Source organism: Anomaloglossus baeobatrachus, chromosome 11 (genome assembly GCF_048569485.1).
Source record: "Anomaloglossus baeobatrachus isolate aAnoBae1 chromosome 11, aAnoBae1.hap1, whole genome shotgun sequence".
NCBI lineage: Eukaryota > Metazoa > Chordata > Amphibia > Anura > Aromobatidae > Anomaloglossus > Anomaloglossus baeobatrachus.
In genome coordinates, this window is record NC_134363.1 from 88,253,389 (window position 1) to 88,272,788 (window position 19,400).

General features: G+C 43.6%; 1 pseudogene; it reads right to left on the reverse strand.

The window, feature by feature from the left end:
* Positions 1-1,243: 1,243 nt before the first annotated feature.
* Positions 1,244-1,450, reverse strand: LOC142257306 (U2 spliceosomal RNA; annotated as a pseudogene).
* Positions 1,451-19,400: the final 17,950 nt, after the last annotated feature.

The following is a 19,400-nucleotide window of genomic DNA, read 5'->3' on the forward strand; positions in this document are numbered from 1 at the left end:
GCAGTCAAGACCCGATTGAAGGCAACAGCTCACACCGTGGAGGGAAGCACAGTCACCGCCAAGGCTACAGTTCCCAGGGCCAGAGCCTGCGGGCAAAAGGGGCTCCCTCAGCATCCATCCAAGCTGGGGAGCGGGTTACCGGTGGGAAGCCCGCTAGATTTTGGGGGAATAAAAGGGGTCCAACACCACATCCCCACAGGTGCACACCCACCCATCAAAGAGAGCTATAAGCCAATACCACCTTCACATTGCCAGTGTACCAAGGACATGTTGAGCAACATGAAGGCGGCTGGGGTTATCCGTGACAGTTGTAGCCTTTGGGCAGCTCTGTTGATCCTGTTAAAAAAGAAGGACGGCACCACTCCCCGTATTGAGGAATCGCTAGCTGCATTGAGAACTGCAAATTATTTTTCTACCCTTGATCTCACTAGTCACTATTGGCAAGTGTCCGTTGCTGAGGCAGACCGGGAGAAGACCGCCTTCGCCACCCCTATGGGTCTCTGCGAGTTCAAAAGCATGCCCTTCGAGCTGTGCAATGCGCCAGGAACCTTCCAGAGGCTGATGGAATGCTGCTTGGGACAAGATTTTAGGGTGTATAAAAAGGGAGATTAGATCCCGTGATCCCAACGTATTGTTACACCTCTATAAATCACTTGTAAGGCTACATCTGGAATATGGGAACCAGTTTTGGGCTCCACATTTTAATAAGGACATTCAGAAGTTAGAGTCAGTTCAAAGGTGGGCAACTAGACTACTACAAGGAATGGAAGGCCTCCCATATGATGACAAGTTGAAAAAGTTATTAAGTGATTATTGGCTGCAATGGGGCTTTCTGGCTGGTGCCAGCCTCTCTTCTTAGCACACAGGAACCACAATCCCTACACCATGCTTCAATGGATTCTCTCATCCCAGCCCAGTAAAACTACACATTTTACACAGTCATAAGCAGCCAAAAGGGATCTATTCTATTCAATTGCAAATGATCTAGATAAGACTGAGAATAAGATACTGCACGGGACATAGCAGAGTTGGTCAAGTTGAGTGGAGATGAGTTTGCTATTTGGCACAGCTTTTTGCATCAATAAAGCAAGTAAAAGGTGTGAAAGATAAAAAAAAGGGTGAAAGTGTGAAAAGTGAATTGGCCAAATTGAGGTGCATATAAAGTTTTTGCTTTCTTTCAATTCACTAATGGGGCTCATTTGAATCAGGTGAATTGAGTTCTGCTTTTGGAAACTGGGTTAAGAAGGGGTGCACCGGTCCTGGAGGTACTGCAATACCAGGTCAATGCGTGCAGTGGACAGAGCAAGATTTTTTCCATCTCCTTGTTCTAAAAATCCATTTAATATATGGTCCCCAGAGAGGGGACGTATCAGATATTAAACTGATAAGAACAGATTTAATTTTTTTTTTTTTCTGTTTATCAGTAGGACTTCAAAATAACAAAGGTGATCGCCTCCCGTTGCCTGGGAACCGTCCAGGCACAAGAGGGCTATGTGTCACCAGAAGGCGCACACACTTCCTCAAGGCCGGCAGACGTGCAATCCCAGGCACCTTCCAGTACCGACCAAGGTAGCGTCCTCCGAAACTACACTTGATCTTAGCCAAAAGGCCGAGAAGCTATAACCCGAATTGGTTACGGCCTTGAGTGGCACCCTGGCCTATACCGGACACATCTTAGGGAGAGGGAGACAAACCCACGCCTACAGAAGACATTTTGTCACCCAAGCCAACCCTTGAAAAGGCTGTTTTGCAGAGCAAAAACAAGAAGAATGGTGCTTTTTGCAGCCGCCGCCCACTGCAATGAATCTGAATAACTCCTCCTTTTGGACATAAGCACCTCCCCTCCCCCTTGCAGTCTTTCCAATTCATGATACAAAAAGACGGACGGACAGGACAGGACAGGACAGGCTGCCTGACTTTCCGTCACTGCCACCCTTTGCCATCCTTGCCCGTAGAAAGCCCTTTCATCATCCCCAAACCCTTATCTTTTCCCTTCTCTTCCCAGATGCGTCTCACTCCCTTTCATTAGGAAGTGAGCGCAGCCTTTTCTCCGTTCTGCACATGCGCGACGTTAAACACAAATGCGCAGGCGTGCGTTCCATTACCCTCACTGCATTCCACTCCCATACAGGAAGTGGGCGCAGCTATTACTACGGTCGCACATAAAAGAACCCACGGCCACCACTGCACATAGCTGACTCCACCACAGGACACCCACTTCTACACCAACGCAGGTAAGACAGGATCGGCACCTCTATGCTCCCGTTACAATCAGGCTCAGTCACCATGTGATAACGCTCTCAACTCTTTAGTTGCAGGCTCCCCTTGCTTCACCTCCACTGGCTGTGCTGCCATTTCCTCTCCCACCTGGAAGGTATACTTTATTCCACTATTTTCCTGTTTCTCTCTTCCCCCTTTTCCCATAACCTACTTTTATCTGCATTTGTGGGGTATCTATATGCTATTTACATCATAGTTTTATTCATTAATATGGAAGGGAAGAGTGCCCATGAGAGTGTTGAACTGCGGAGAGCAAGAGATTAAGCTGCTCCGATTTGCCACCATTGATAAGCTGTTCTCAGTAGATACACATGCTATCCAAACAGCAGCATCCACCATTGCTTCAGCCCACCCATTCAGTGACAGCTCACCAAGTCAGCCAGAGGAGTGGTGTAAGGAATTACACGTAGGCACTGACTCCACACCTTCACATCACAAGAAGGGGGTCTACAGGCTAGTGCAAGAATACGAGCAAGTCTTCAGCAAACATCCGCTAGACTTTTGAAGAATAAAAGGGGTCAAACACTACATCCCCACAAGTGCACACCCACCCATCAAAGAGAGATATAAGCCAAAACTACCTGCACATTACCAGTGTACCAAGGACATGTTGAGCAACATGAAGGAGGCTGGGGTTATCCGTGACAGTTGTAGCCTCTGGGCAGCTCCGTTGGTCCTGTTAAAGAAGAAGGACAGCACCACTCCCCTGTATTGAGGAATAGCTAGCTGCATTGAGAACTGCAAATTATTTTTCTACCCTTGATCTCACTAGTCGCTATTGGCAAGTGTCCGTTGCTGAGGCAGACCGGGAGAAGACCGCCTTTGCCACCCCGATGGGTCTCTGCGAGTTCAAAAGCATGCCCTTCGAGCTGTGCAATTTGCCAGGAACCTTCCAGAGGCTGATGGAATGCTGCTTGGGACACCGAAACTTTGAAACGGTACTGCTATACCTTTATGATGTTATTGTTTATTCTAAAGCAAACAAGATTTTAGGGTGTATAAAAAGGGAGATTAGATCCGGTGATCCCAACGTATTGTTACCCCTCTATAAATCACTTGTAAGGCCACATCTGGAATATGGGGTAAAGTCCTGAGCAGGTTGATAACCATTGGTTTGAGCATGGTAGGGTGTAGTGCGCATCTTCCTGCATCGGTAAAAGCTGCAGAAGTCCTTGAAGATTTCCGCTTCAAAGGCTGTGCCTTGATCTGTGAGGACTCTCTCTGAGTAGCCATGAGGTCTGCATAAGTGTGCTTGGAAGACCTTCGCTGCAGTATGGGCCATTAGATCTTTGACTTGTACCACAACCATAAATCTCGAGTAGTTGTCTACCATCGTAAGTGCATACGTGAGCTCGCCTCGATATTCTGCAACAAAACTCCCTTTTTCGATTTCAGTTTCAGCAAACACTCCTCTTCCTGTAGAAAATATTTATCATTACCTAAGACAGTCATTCTAATGCATGACAATATTAAGGCAATTTAGTTAAAACTTGTTTTAACTCACCTTTAAGGGGATTGATGTATTTCATGGTCAATCCAGGTTTGTCAGTGATGGCACTGACATAATGTATGGCGTCTTTTTCGGGCGTTATCCTTTGCCTTTTCATTGTGAAAATCCAGTTGCCTATATCAAAGCAAATTCTACTACTTGTAAAGTATGCAGAAAATGAAATGTAGAACATATAACATCAACTGCTTAGGAACGCATCATAGGTTAGTACTTAAAAGGATATTGTCATGTTCTAGTCATAATGCAAGCTGGACATTTTTCATGTTACCCTGTAATCGCCGGCCTGTTCTAATGCTCACAAGCCAAGATATAGGCTCAGCTGCTAAGGCTTCCCTCTGCCTTCTGAATGAAACTTGAATATGTCTGGGTCACTGTGTATATAGCAGGTGCTCAGAAAAAATAAGAGTCAATTCAATAGAAATAGCTCTGGCACACTATAGTGATCAATAACGTAAGAAAAGAACTCTTGGAATGCTGAAAATTCTTTATTTGTGCAAAAGGATAATTCATCCAACGTTTCGACCTTGTTTTTAGGTCTTTATCAAGGATAAAGTTATCTAAGATCATAAAGGGTTACAAAACCATATAAACACGTAATTAGTACATAGTACAACATAACAGTACAATATATTGCTACTTGAGAGTACAATGGGTCAAATGACCATGATGCACATACAAAAAATTTTTCCAAAGCCATAGTGAAAACATTTGTACTGAGGAAAGAAAATTTCCACATGACCTATCTGGAGAAACATTCTGGATCAAACAACCAAAAATAGTCAAGCAGGTAAATACACACCTATATGGATAACAGGATGATATGTGTTCAATTGTATAGCGTCATTGCCATTAAGGTACAAATGGAAAACTTGCAATCCTATATAGTGAAGGAAATGAACACATATCATATCAAAGAACACAGGAACATGGGTGTGAGAAAAACCTCAATGTTTATACTTTGTTCTTTATAATGGTGTGAACATGTATATGTCTCAGTACCTTATGCACTTGAGAATTCTAGTGAGTAGATCATGAAAGCCTATTTCAGAACTGGAATCGGTAAATAATTGTAGGTGGAATCTAAATGAAAAGATGGTACAAGTGTTATCATGACACGTGGGCTATAACACAATGGACCGTGTGACAAAGAAGAAAGGAGAGAAAGAAGAGGAACAAAATGCAACTACCTGTAACATTACGTGATAGTCACTGGTAAGTATCACTTGACAATTCAAGTGAAAAAGGATTCCTTTATTAAAGGGTTCTCAGTCGCCTCAGGATCATGAAATACTAGGGTAAATGATATGAGAATGGGTAAGAAGCACCACTAAAGGAAATATGAGATGCAGGACATATATCTATAAACCTCTGAACTACATGATAGAAATAAAAAGAAGAAAAAAGAAAAAAAAGAAGAAAGAAGAAGAACACATAGAATGCGGAAAGAGAATGGGTACAACTACCTGAGTTACTGCAGGGAGGCCCCTGGTTGGTATTGTGAGGGTTAGTGGAATTCCTTCACTGAAGGGTTCTCAGTTGCCTCAGGTTCGTGAAAAATGCTATAGACAAATAATGCCCGGAGAAAAGGGGTTCATATACAGCGAATAATGGTAATACAAGGTACATGTGTCACATGTAATAGTATATATATATATATTGTACTAAGCTCTACACCAGAAATAGAAAGTAGTCCCTCTGCCTTCTGTCTAGGTGCCCTGAGTTATGTCCTGTAAACTGTCACAGGGACCCAGACACACATGTGTAGTAGGGGAATATCCCTGCTGAGATGCCAGTGCTAGAGCACTCGTTTGCTGTGGAGTTGAACGCTATGTGAGCAGTTCTTACCTTCAATGAGCAGAAGTCTCTTTTTTCAGATTTCAATATCTCTGTGGGTATCTGGCAGAAATATGGAATACTCTTTACTGCTAAGACCCTGTACACCACTCCCACTAAAGGGGGCTTTACACGCTGCGACATCGCTAATGCGGAGTCGTTGGGGTCACGGAATTTGTGACGCACATCCGGCCGCATTAGCGATGTTGCTGCGTGTGACACCGATGACGATTTTGCATCGCTGCAAAAACGTGCAAAATCGCTCATCGGTGACATGGGTCTCCATTCTCGATTATCGTTACTGCAGCAGTAACGATGTAGTTCGTCGCTCCTGCGGCAGCACACATCGCTCCGTGTGACACCGCAGAAACGAGGAACCTCTCCTTACCTGCCTCCCAGCCGCTATGAGGAAGGAAGGAGGTGGGCGGGATGTTCCGGCCACTCATCTCCGCCCCTCCGCTGCTATTGGGCGGTCGCTCAGTGACGTCGCTGTGACGCCGCACGGACCGCCCCCTTAGAAAGGAGGCGGTTCGCCGGTCACAGCGACGTCGCCGGGCAGGTAAGTATGTGTGACGGGTCTGGTCGGTGTTGTGCAGCATGGGCAGCGATTTGCCCGTGTCGCGCAACAGATGGGGGCGGGTATCCACACTAGCGATATCGGGACCGATATCGCAGTGTGTAAAGTAGCCTTTAATAAACTGTGTAAAGGATTTTAAGTAAAAATCCACAATAAACCAGCGCTAGATGGGTTTTTATAATTTTATTAATAGACCACAAATAAAAAATTTTTTGCTATCCTTGTTTCAAGACAGAGTATTTGATAATATACAATACACTGATTATTACTAAAACCAAGGACCACATAAAACAAGGACCACATAAAATAAAAAATGAAAGTAATGAGAATAAAATTCTTTTGTATAACCAATTAACTTCGAGGTGATACAATATTCACATTGATTTAGTTTTACCAGTCTAATGTAATGCCCCGGCCGGTGGCATATATTTTGTTTGGTTAATAATTTAGACTTATACAATGAAAGATGTACTATACCACCCCTGGCTAACTTACAAGTTTTAAGTTGTACAATATAAGTTTGCGACGTTATATTCGCCCCCAGGGCCTGGGGGAATAAACCTCACAACAACTTGACCGCAAAAAACACCCCGGATTTCTCCGTTGATTAGGCTGGAACCGCTATGTACAGGATTGACCTGTTAGACTTCCAGAGCGGACGTTTTGAGGCCAGTGGCCGCGACTAGTGCTGGCTCTGGGGGAGATGTATAGTTACCGACATCCCTCTTTACAGAGCCTTTATAACACTTCACAAGGCCACAAACCAGCCGGTCCCGTATTCTCCCAAATGTACTTTCGAAATCAAGCAGTACGAAGCCACTGAAAGCACCAAGATGTTGGCTGCGGACAACAATAAGATCAGCGGTAACTACTCAGCCTCTCCAGCGGGCAGTCCAGACCGTATCCAGTGTCAGCTGACTGATTCCACACAGGAGGAAGTTGCTTGGCAGGTTAGCACCACACAAGGCTCCGATCCGCTTCCAAACGAGCAATGCAGAACCGCTGGAGGTACCAATGTATCCTGGTTGCAGACAAAGGAAATGTCAGCGGTAACCTCTCAACCTCTCCAGCAGGCAATCCGTACCGTGTCCAGTGGAAGCCGGTTGATTCCACACGAGGGAGAGATTACTTGGCAGGTTATCACCGCACAGGTGAGGTAGGCAAAAACAGAGTCCTGATCCGACGCGCGTTTCGGGGGCGTGTAACGGCCCCCTTCCTCAAGGATAACTCAGCTGTTGCCTAGAGCACTATTTATGCATATATTTAATTGGTTATAATTTGCATAAAATTAAACAATGTTTAAATTCAACCAACATTCAATGACCACTACATATATCAATTTGTGAAAGACCGTTCATAATAGCCATATAATATAATTATGTGCAAAGGTTTTTCTAAAGGTTTTTCTAAAAAGACCTATATATAGCCTTGCTTGTATCATCATATACTGGGAAGACAATGTGTATATATGCATATGCTTTTTTTCAACAATAAATTTAACAAAAGGACATCATAAAGGTGTAATATAAATTTGCTATAATATGAAAAGCCCCTTATATCTACATCAACCTTGGGCAAGTGAAGCACCAATTTTAATATATATTATGCATATATACACATATATCTCCATGACAATCGCTTTTTTTTTTTTTTTTTTCCTTCTCTCCGTATTATTATCAGTACCTATTACTCCTCTACCTATAAAAATATAAATTAATTAAAAGCAAACAGTTCTATATCATTATTGAGTCCATATGGTTTCAAGGTGTTCAATTCAAAAATCCATTGGCTTTCTGCTCGTGACATTTTTTTAATGAAATCGCCACCTCTCCAATCCTTAGTTATTTTTTGTACGCCCCATACTTGGGATCCTTTAAAGGACCCTCCATGTTTTAACACATAATGTCTGGATAGGGGGTGCTTAGTACATTTATTTTTAACACTTCTAATGTGCTCACCCACCCTTTTCCATAGGGGTCTAATAGTTCTCCCAATGTATTTTTTCTGACAGGGACATTGAATGCAATATACTACTCCCTTTGATTGACATGTAATAAATTCTCTAATCATGACTTCTGACTGCCCCTGTAAGAAGGATTTCCGTGAAATATTTTTTGTATTCTTACATACTATACAGCTTTTGCATGGAAAAAAACCTTTCAGGCCAAATAATCATCCCTTATTAGGTGCTGTAAGATTACGTATGGTGGGTGCCACTAAATTGCCAATATTGTTTGCCTTCCTATATATGAATATAACGTCGCAAACTTATATTGTACAACTTAAAACTTGTAAGTTAGCCAGGGGTGGTATAGTACATCTTTCATTGTATAAGTCTAAATTATTAACCAAACAAAATATATGCCACCGGCCGGGGCATTACATTAGACTGGTAAAACTAAATCAATGTGAATATTGTATCACCTCGAAGTTAATTGGTTATACAAAAGAATTTTATTCTCATTACTTTCATTTTTTATTTTATGTGGTCCTTGTTTTATGTGGTCCTTGGTTTTAGTAATAATCAGTGTATTGTATATTATCAAATACTCTGTCTTGAAACAAGGATAGCAAAAAATTTTTTATTTGTGGTCTATTAATAAAATTATAAAAACCCATCTAGCGCTGGTTTATTGTGGATTTTTACTTAAAATCCTTTACACAGTTTATTAAAGGCTACTTTACACACTGCGATATCGGTCCCGATATCGCTAGTGTGGATACCCGCCCCCATCTGTTGCGCGACACGGGCAAATCGCTGCCCATGCTGCACAACACCGACCAGACCCGTCACACATACTTACCTGCCCGGCGACGTCGCTGTGACCGGCGAACCGCCTCCTTTCTAAGGGGGCGGTCCGTGCGGCGTCACAGCGACGTCACTGAGCGACCGCCCAATAGCAGCGGAGGGGCGGAGATGAGTGGCCGGAACATCCCGCCCACCTCCTTCCTTCCTCATAGCGGCTGGGAGGCAGGTAAGGAGAGGTTCCTCGTTTCTGCGGTGTCACACGGAGCGATGTGTGCTGCCGCAGGAGCGACGAACTACATCGTTACTGCTGCAGTAACGATAATCGAGAATGGAGACCCATGTCACCGATGAGCGATTTTGCACGTTTTTGCAGCGATGCAAAATCGCTCATCGGTGTCACACGCAGCAACATCGCTAATGCGGCCGGATGTGCGTCACAAATTCCGTGACCCCAACGACTCCGCATTAGCGATGTCGCAGCGTGTAAAGCCCCCTTTAGTGGGAGTGGTGTACACGGTCTTAGCAGTAAAGAGTATTCCATATTTCTGCCAGATACCCACAGAGATATTGAAATCTGAAAAAAGAGACTTCTGCTCATTGAAGGTAAGAACTGCTCACATAGCGTTCAACTCCACAGCAAACGAGTGCTCTAGCACTGGCATCTCAGCAGGGATATTCCCCTACTACACATGTGTGTCTGGGTCCCTGTGACAGTTTACAGGACATAACTCAGGGCACCTAGACAGAAGGCAGAGGGACTACTTTCTATTTCTGGTGTAGAGCTTAGTACAATATATATATATATACTATTACATGTGACACATGTACCTTGTATTACCATTATTCGCTGTATATGAATCCCTTTTCTCCGGGCATTATTTGTCTATAGCATTTTTCACGAACCTGAGGCAACTGAGAACCCTTCAGTGAAGGAATTCCACTAACCCTCACAATACCAACCAGGGGCCTCCCTGCAGTAACTCAGGTAGTTGTACCCATTCTCTTTCCGCATTCTATGTGTTCTTCTTCTTTCTTCTTTTTTTTCTTTTTTCTTCTTTTTATTTCTATCATGTAGTTCAGAGGTTTATAGATATATGTCCTGCATCTCATATTTCTTTTAGTGGTGCTTCTTACCCATTCTCATATCATTTACCCTAGTATTTCATGATCCTGAGGCGACTGAGAACCCTTTAATAAAGGAATCCTTTTTCACTTGAATTGTCAAGTGATACTTACCAGTGACTATCACGTAATGTTACAGGTAGTTGCATTTTCTTCCTCTTCTTTCTCTCCTTTCTTCTTTGTCACACGGTCCATTGTGTTATAGCCCACGTGTCATGATAACACTTGTACCATCTTTTCATTTAGATTCCACCTACAATTATTTACCGATTCCAGTTCTGAAATAGGCTTTCATGATCTACTCACTAGAATTCTCAAGTGCATAAGGTACTGAGACATATACATGTTCACACCATTATAAAGAACAAAGTATAAACATTGAGGTTTTTCTCACACCCATGTTCCTGTGTTCTTTGATATGATATGTGTTCATTTCCTTCACTATATAGGATTGCAAGTTTTCCATTTGTACCTTAATGGCAATGACGCTATACAATTGAACACATATCATCCTGTTATCCATATAGGTGTGTATTTACCTGCTTGACTATTTTTGGTTGTTTGATCCAGAATGTTTCTCCAGATAGGTCATGTGGAAATTTTCTTTCCTCAGTACAAATGTTTTCACTATGGCTTTGGAAAAATTTTTTGTATGTGCATCATGGTCATTTGACCCATTGTACTCTCAAGTAGCAATATATTGTACTGTTATGTTGTACTATGTACTAATTACGTGTTTATATGGTTTTGTAACCCTTTATGATCTTAGATAACTTTATCCTTGATAAAGACCTAAAAACAAGGTCGAAACGTTGGATGAATTATCCTTTTGCACAAATAAAGAATTTTCAGCATTCCAAGAGTTCTTTTCTTACGTTATTGATCACTATAGTGTGCCAGAGCTATTTCTATTGAATTGACTCTTATTTTTTCTGAGCACCTGCTATATACACAGTGACCCAGACATATTCAAGTTTCATTCAGAAGGCAGAGGGAAGCCTTAGCAGCTGAGCCTATATCTTGGCTTGTGAGCATTAGAACAGGCCGGCGATTACAGGGTAACATGAAAAATGTCCAGCTTGCATTATGACTAGAACATGACAATATCCTTTGTCATATCAATATCAATATCAATATCATATCAATATCCTTTATCCTAAGCAGTTGATGTTATATGTTCTACATTTCATTTTCTGCATACTTTACAAGTAGTAGAATTTGCTTTGATATAGGCAACTGGATTTTCACAATGAAAAGGCAAAGGATAACGCCCGAAAAAGACGCCATACATTATGTCAGTGCCATCACTGACAAACCTGGATTGACCATGAAATACATCAATCCCCTTAAAGGTGAGTTAAAACAAGTTTTAACTAAATTGCCTTAATATTGTCATGCATTAGAATGACTGTCTTAGGTAATGATAAATATTTTCTACAGGAAGAGGAGTGTTTGCTGAAACTGAAATCGAAAAAGGGAGTTTTGTTGCAGAATATCGAGGCGAGCTCACGTATGCACTTACGATGGTAGACAACTACTCGAGATTTATGGTTGTGGTACAAGTCAAAGATCTAAAGTTACACTGAGTGTTTGCTAGTATAATGGCTTACTTATAATTAGTTGGAGTGTGCAACGCAGGCAGATGCGCTCTGCAAATGTCTTCGCACTAGTGGGACTATAGCAAAGTCCAATAGCCACGTATAGGATGCCACTAGGTACACTGAGTGTTTGCTAGTATAATGGCTTACTTATAATTAGTTGGAGTGTGCAACGCAGGCAGATGCGCTCTGCAAATGTCTTGGCACTAGTGGGACTATAGCAAAGTCCAATAGCCACAGATAGGATGCCACTAGGTACACTGAGTGTTTGCTAGTATAATGGCTTACTTAAAATTAGTTGGAGTGTGCAACGCAGGCAGATGCGCTCTGCAAATGTCTTGGCACTAGTAGGACTATAGCAAATTCCAATAGCCACGTATAGGATGCCACTAGGTACACTGAGTGTTTGCTAGTATAATGGCTTACTTATAATTAGTTGGAGTGTCCAACGCAGGCAGATGCGCTCTGCAAATGTCTTGGCACTAGTGGGACTATAGCAAAGTCCAATAGCCACATATAGGATGCCACTAGGTACACTGAGTGTTTGCTAGTATAATGGCTAAGTTAAAATTAGTTGGAGTGTGCAACGTAGGCAGATGCGCTCTGCAAATGTCTTGGCACTAGTGGGACTATAGCAAAGTCCAATAGCCACGTATAGGATGCCACTAGGTACACTGAGTGTTTGCTAGTATAATGGCTTACTTATAATTAGTTGGAGTGTGCAACGCAGGCAGATGCACTCTGCAAATGTCTTGGCACTAGTGGGACTATAGCAAAGTCCAATAGCCACGTATAGGATGCCACTAGGTACACTGAGTGTTTGCTAGTATAATGGCTTACTTATAATTAGTTGGAGTGTGCAACGCAGGCAGATGCGCTCTGCAAATGTCTTGGCACTAGTGGGACTATAGCAAAGTCCAATAGCCACAGATAGGATGCCACTAGGTACACTGAGTGTTTGCTAGTATAATGGCTTAGTTATAATGAGTTGGAGTGTGCAGAGGACAGGAGGGTACAGTGGCAGGATTGTGGTGCTCTGGGTAGAGGAATGGAAGCCTGCCTTTCTATTCCCTCCTAATGGTGAAATGCAGGGAGGAAATCCCTGACCTTGGCTACACAGATGCTGTTGCTGTTTGCAGGACCTGTCACCTATGGCTCTCTGACCCTGCCGGTTTGAGCCCTTAAAAGGACTGCTATAAAGTGCTCTCCCTATGCTGTCTAACGCTGTGTATGCAGCGCATACAGCTGTATCGGCTATAGGACTCAGGAGGACGGAGCTGCGACAGTGATGTCTGACACCAAAGACGCAGAAGGCAGATAATGGCGTCCGTGAAGAAAATGTCCGGTTTTATAATGCAGGGACATGTGACATGCAGATCCTATCACACATGCCGTTGCTTCTCTGGCTCAAAGTCAACTTAGCTGTGTGTGTGTCTGTGATTGGCTGACATGCTGGCCCGCCCCACAAGACGCGCGCACTTAGGGAAGGAAGACAAGAAAAAAAAAAAAAAATGGCGATCGCCATTATAGAAACAGCAGTGATCTGAAGGCGCTGTTCACGCACACTATACACTGAAATGTGATAATAGTTTGATTCACAGAGTGACTTACACTATTACAGCAGAAACCAAGCTATGATTTAGCTGTTTTTTGGCTGCTAGAACCGTTCTCGAACGTTTCTAGAACTATCGAGCTTTTGCAAAAAGCTCGAGTTCTAGTTCGATCTAGAACATGCCCCAAAATCACTCGAGCCTAGAACTGGAGAACCACGAACCACGAACCGCGCTCAACTCTATCCAGGAGCTTTGGTTCCCTGAGTTTCCAATAGCAAATGTCTAGAAAAAACTCTGTCCATTGGCACAACTCAGCAAGAAAACGAGAAGACCGAGAAGATATATTTCATTTATCTTAATGCCACCTTATTAACAGCACTAAACCCTTCTATTATGTCCCTTAGCCTTTTGAGCTTATCCTCTGGTAAGCGGAAGACCATGCCTCTGGTATCGATCTCAGTGCCTAAAAACTGTATTATAGTAGCCAATCAGAATACAAAAGGATGCATAGGAAGCGTGACTTTATTTCAATATTTTAAAACAATCCAATAAAATGAAGAAAAGTCACTCATACAAGATCCACAGAAGTTGTATAATACATACATAAATCAAAACACTATAAGGCCTGTTTCACACGTCAGTGATTCTGGTACGTTTGTGCTTTTTTTTAAACATAACAGAATCACTGAGATACGCAGATCCATTATAATGAATGGGTCTGCTCACACATCAGTGATTTTTCACTGCACGTGTCTCCGTGCGGCGTACCCGCGTGTCCGTGATTGCTGCACGGAGACATGTCCATTTTTTTCTGGCATCACTGATAGGATGTCCATAAGGTGGCAGCAGAGCATAACAGAAAAAGGTGCCTATTGTGCACTGAAAAGACCCAATGTGATGCACCAGACATATAGAGCCCTAATGGATTCACAAATATAAGATATATCATGAATGACTACTGCATAATGAACGCTAGCATGAAAAAAGAAAGGAATCCATAAAAATAAATAATAAATGGTGCACATATGTTAGAGCCCCACCGAAGGACAAAAAAAGTCTGATGGAAATAGAGAGCATATAGGAACAATAAGAATGTGCAACAGAGAGGAAGGTGAGAATGCAGGATCAATCACTGCCTGTCAGATATTAATAATCAGGGAAATAACTCTGGAGCAGACGCACAAATTAGGGTCTTACCTGGTAAGGTAACAAATAATTAATAGTAGTTGCACTCACCTATTAAGGTTGTGCCAGTCACAACCCCTAAATGCACGTTACAAATGGCGACAGCCGCAGCCCCTAGTAGAAGAGCAATAACGTATAGGAGGAAAATCGGGTGCGTGCCGCGCTGTCACCAAAGGAAACTGATGTTAATTATTTCATCTCTTTATTCTTTTTTCCGGTCAATGTGTTTCAGAGATCACTGTCTCCTTCATCAGGGCAAAAAAAGAACAGTATGCAATCAAAGGAGGAAGAACCTCTATATATACACATATGGAGCTACGTCAGAGGACTGACTGCTGTATTTCAAATACTGCCGGGATGGTCAACTGTTACAATACCGGCCATAAAAGTTCTCAAGTGATATATTGAGAAACATTTATAAAATCACTGGGGTATAGTGTTTCAAATTTCATCAGCTTTTTGAGACAAAAATCAGAAAAAGAAGAAGAAGAAGGACAAAATGAAAAAAAGAAAAAAAAGAAGAAAAAAAAAACAAAAAGGGAGCATTGAGCTCCAGACCCTGTATTGAGTCTTAGAAGTGTAGTGACAAGTGCATCTGTCCACAACCCTGTAAGGGTGAACGGGATGACGGACAAGAAAAATTATGTTCGTGGCAAAAAATGGTGGTGTTGCTATATAAAATTGCATTAAGAATAAAGAAAGGAAAAATTTCTTTATAAAAGTAGTGAAGAAAAAAGTGGAAAAAAGGGGAGTGTAAGCCATTTTACTAATAAATAGTGATGAGCGAGCATGCTTGTTACTACTCGGTACTCGCACGAGTATCACTGTACTCGGTCTACTCGACGGGGACCGAGTAATCTCGCGATACTCGTGCTGTACTCGTGGTCTTCATCCCTGCATGTTGGCGCTCTTTTGAGAGCCAGCCCTCATGCAGGGATTGGCTGGCAGACCACTGCAATGCCACAGCCCTGTTAGTTGTGGAATTGCAGTGATTGGCCGGCCTGCACAGCGTGACCGAGCCTTTATACCGGCGGGCGCGCTGTGCTCTGCTCACAGCTATCCAGACAGTCAGTGCAGGGAGAGGGTCGCTGCTTCAGGGAAAGGTTTGCGGCCCTTTATAGCTATTTCCGTAGCAGGGCTGCAAACAGTGTGACCAAAAGTCCTTCTCAGGACTATTCTAGTTGTATACAGGCAGGCAGGGTATAGCCAGGTCGGAGTACAGTAGCAGAGTCCTTCTCAGGACTATTGTTGCTGTATACAGGCAGGGTATAGCCAGGTTGGAATACAGGCTAGTGACCAAAAGAGTCCTTGTCAGGACTATTGTAGCAGTATACAGGCAGGCAGGCAGGCAGGCAGGGTATATAGCCATTCCTAGCGGTGACCGTATACCAGCCTTCATCATATCTGGGGCTGGTGTACACAGTCTAAAACAGTCCTGATAGTGTCAGACTTCTCAGCAATTGTCGCTCCTAAAACCTGTTAGGTTCTTAGTGCGTCCGTGCTTGCATTTAAAAACCGCACGTGTGTGCCTGTCGGTGGCAGCGTACAGGTGCACTTGTGTGCGTTTTTACCAAACTATTATATAACGCACAAGTGTAGTGTATAATACACGTCAGTCAGCAGTGGCTGATAGTGTCAGAGTTCTCGTCATTAATTTTTGCTCCTAAAACCTGTGTTAGGTTCTTAGTGCGTCCGTGCTTGCTTTTAAAAACCGCACGTGTGTGCCTGTCGGTGGCAGCGTACAGGTGCACTTGTGTGCGTTTTTACCAAACTATTATATAACGCACAAGTGTAGTGTATAATACACGTCAGTCAGCAGTGGCTGATAGTGTCAGAGTTCTCGTCATTAATTTTTGCTCCTAAAACCTGTGTTAGGTTCTTAGTGCGTCCGTGCTTGCATTTAAAAACCGCACGTGTGTGCCTGTCGGTGGCAGCGTACAGGTGCACTTGTGTGCATTTTTACCAAACTATTATATAACGCACAAGTGTAGTGTATAATACACGTCAGTCAGCAGTGGCTGATAGTGTCAGAGTTCTCGTCATTAATTTTTGCTCCTAAAACCTGTTAGGTTCTTAGTGCGTCCGTGCTTGCATTTAAAAACCGCACGTGTGTGCCTGTCGGTGGCAGCGTACAGGTGCACAATTTGCACAAACTTTGATATAACGCCCAAGTCTAGTGAATACACGTCAGCACAGCATTGCAAAATGCGCAAGGGCGTTGGCAAGGAACAAGGAAGTGGACGTGATGGTGGTGCAGGCAGAGGCCGAGGTCGTGGGCAAGCTCTAATTTTGCCACAACAAAGGGCCACATCTAGTCGCTCGCACGTCCTGTCCCAAATTCTTGGGGACCGCAGCAGTACACCGCTCTTGAACCAAGACCAGTGTCAACAGGTTGTTAGTTGGATAGCGGATAATGCTTCCAGTCAGATTGGCACCACCACAAACACTCTGTCTTCCACACGGTCAAGTGTCAGTAGCCGTGATACTGCACCGCACATTTCAGAACCTGATCCTCCTTCCTACCACAAGGCTGAGTACACGTCCTCGGACATTAATGATCCCACACTTGGACACTCGGAAGAGCTGTTCATGTTTCCATTCGCACATTCTGGCCTCTCGCCAGCTCATGTTGAAGTGGGTCATGAGGAGATCGTATGTACAGATGGCCAAATATTTGAGCAGCCACGTTCTCACGAAGTTGGCAACGTGTCTCAACAAGGGGTGGACGATGATGAGACACAATTGTCAGGAAGTCAGGAGGAGGAGCAGGGTGCGGAAGAGGAAGACGACGTGGTGGATGATCCAGTAACTGACCCAACCTGGCAGGAGGATATGCAGAGCGAGGACAGCAGTGCACAGGGGGAGGGAGGCGTAGCATCCCAACAGGCAGTAAGAAGCAGGGTGGTGGCTCCAGGCAGAAGTCAGGCAACCGTTCCCCGGAACAACAACACGACACAAGGTGCCTGTACAAATGTTAGGTCTTCCCGAGTCTGGCAGTTTTTTAAGTTGGATCCAGATGATTCTAAAAAGGCCATTTGCAACACCTGCCGTGCCAGCATCAGCAGGGGTACCAAAACTAGCAGCCTGACCACCACCAGCATGATCAGGCACATGTCAGCCAAGCACCCGACTTTGTGGGAAGTACAACAGAGTCGAGGAGCAGTGCTTGCTAATGTCACTGCTACGTCTTCGCTGGTTGTGCATGCGAGCCAATCCCCTGTCCATGCTGCCTGCGAACAAGCCTCCTCCGGTCCTGCACCTGCAGTTGCCTACTCAGAAATAACACCATCATCAAGCACGTCCTTGTCCCAGCGCAGCGTTCAGTTATCCATTCAGCAAACCTTTGAACGCAGGCGCAAATACACTGCCAACACCCCACATGCCACAGTTCTAAATGCTAACATTTCGCGACTGCTTGCGCTGGAAATGTTGCCTTTTAGGCTGGTGGAGACAGAAGCATTCCGCGACCTGATGGCGGCAGCTGTCCCACGTTACTCGGTCCCCAGCCGCCACTATTTCTCCCGGTGTGCCTTCCCCGCGTTGCATAACCACGTGTCACAAAACATCACACGTGCCCTGAACAACAAAGAAACAACAAAGAGCCAGCACCAGTGTGCACTAAGGCATCAAATATTCCAAACTGCATTATAAAAATTTTTTTTTTTTTTTTTTTTTTGAGATTTTTGGCAAAAAATTGCAATTTCTTGAGCTGCTTCGCCACGTCACGGCAAATCTCATTTGAAGCAGTCCTACACTAAAATATTTTTATAAAATGTGCCATGCGGCCTCACATATAAATAGCAGAACTGCTCTCAGCAGCACTCACCTGGTCTATTGCAGTCCCGTACCCATGACTGAGTCATGGCTGTGGGCGGGACAGGTCCAAGCAAATGCTGCATGAAGTATATATATAGCCTGTGGACAAAGCCTGATGACCCAATGTGAACAGTCACCAAACGCCAAAATCTATACAGATGGAATACATCCCAAATTGGGGTGCATAGCAAGGTGGAGGTCAACCACCGACCAATTCAACAAAGAAACAACAAAGAGCCAGCACCAGTGTGCACTAAGGCATCAAATATTCCAAACTGCATTATAAAAATTTTTTTTTTTTTTTGAGATTTTTGGCAAAAAATTGCAATTTCTTGAGCTGCTTCGCCACGTCACGGCAAATCTCATTTGAAGCAGTCCTACACTAAAATATTTTTATAAAATGTGCCATGCGGCCTCACATATAAATAGCAGAACTGCTCTCAGCAGCACTCACCTGGTCTATTGCAGTCCCGTACCCATGACTGAGTCATGGCTGTGGGCGGGACAGGTCCAAGCAAATGCTGCATGAAGTATATATATAGCCTGTGGACAAAGCCTGATGACCCAATGTGAACAGTCACCAAACGCCAAAATCTATACAGATGGAATACATCCCAAATTGGGGTGCATAGCAAGGTGGAGGTCAACCACCGACCAATTCAACAAAGAAACAACAAAGAGCCAGCACCAGTGTGCACTAAGGCATCAAATATTCCAAACTGCATTATAAAAATTTTTATTTTTTTTTTTGAGATTTTTGGCAAAAAATTGCAATTTCTTGAGCTGCTTCGCCACGTCACGGCAAATCTCATTTGAAGCAGTCCTACACTAAAATATTTTTATAAAATGTGCCATGCGGCCTCACATATAAATAGCAGAACTGCTCTCAGCAGCACTCACCTGGTCTATTGCAGTCCCGTACCCATGACTGAGTCATGGCTGTGGGCGGGACAGGTCCAAGCAAATGCTGCATGAAGTATATATATAGCCTGTGGACAAAGCCTGATGACCCAATGTGAACAGTCACCAAACGCCAAAATCTATACAGATGGAATACATCCCAAATTGGGGTGCATAGCAAGGTGGAGGTCAACCACCGACCAATTCAACAAAGAAACAACAAAGAGCCAGCACCAGTGTGCACTAAGGCATCAAATATTCCAAACTGCATTATAAA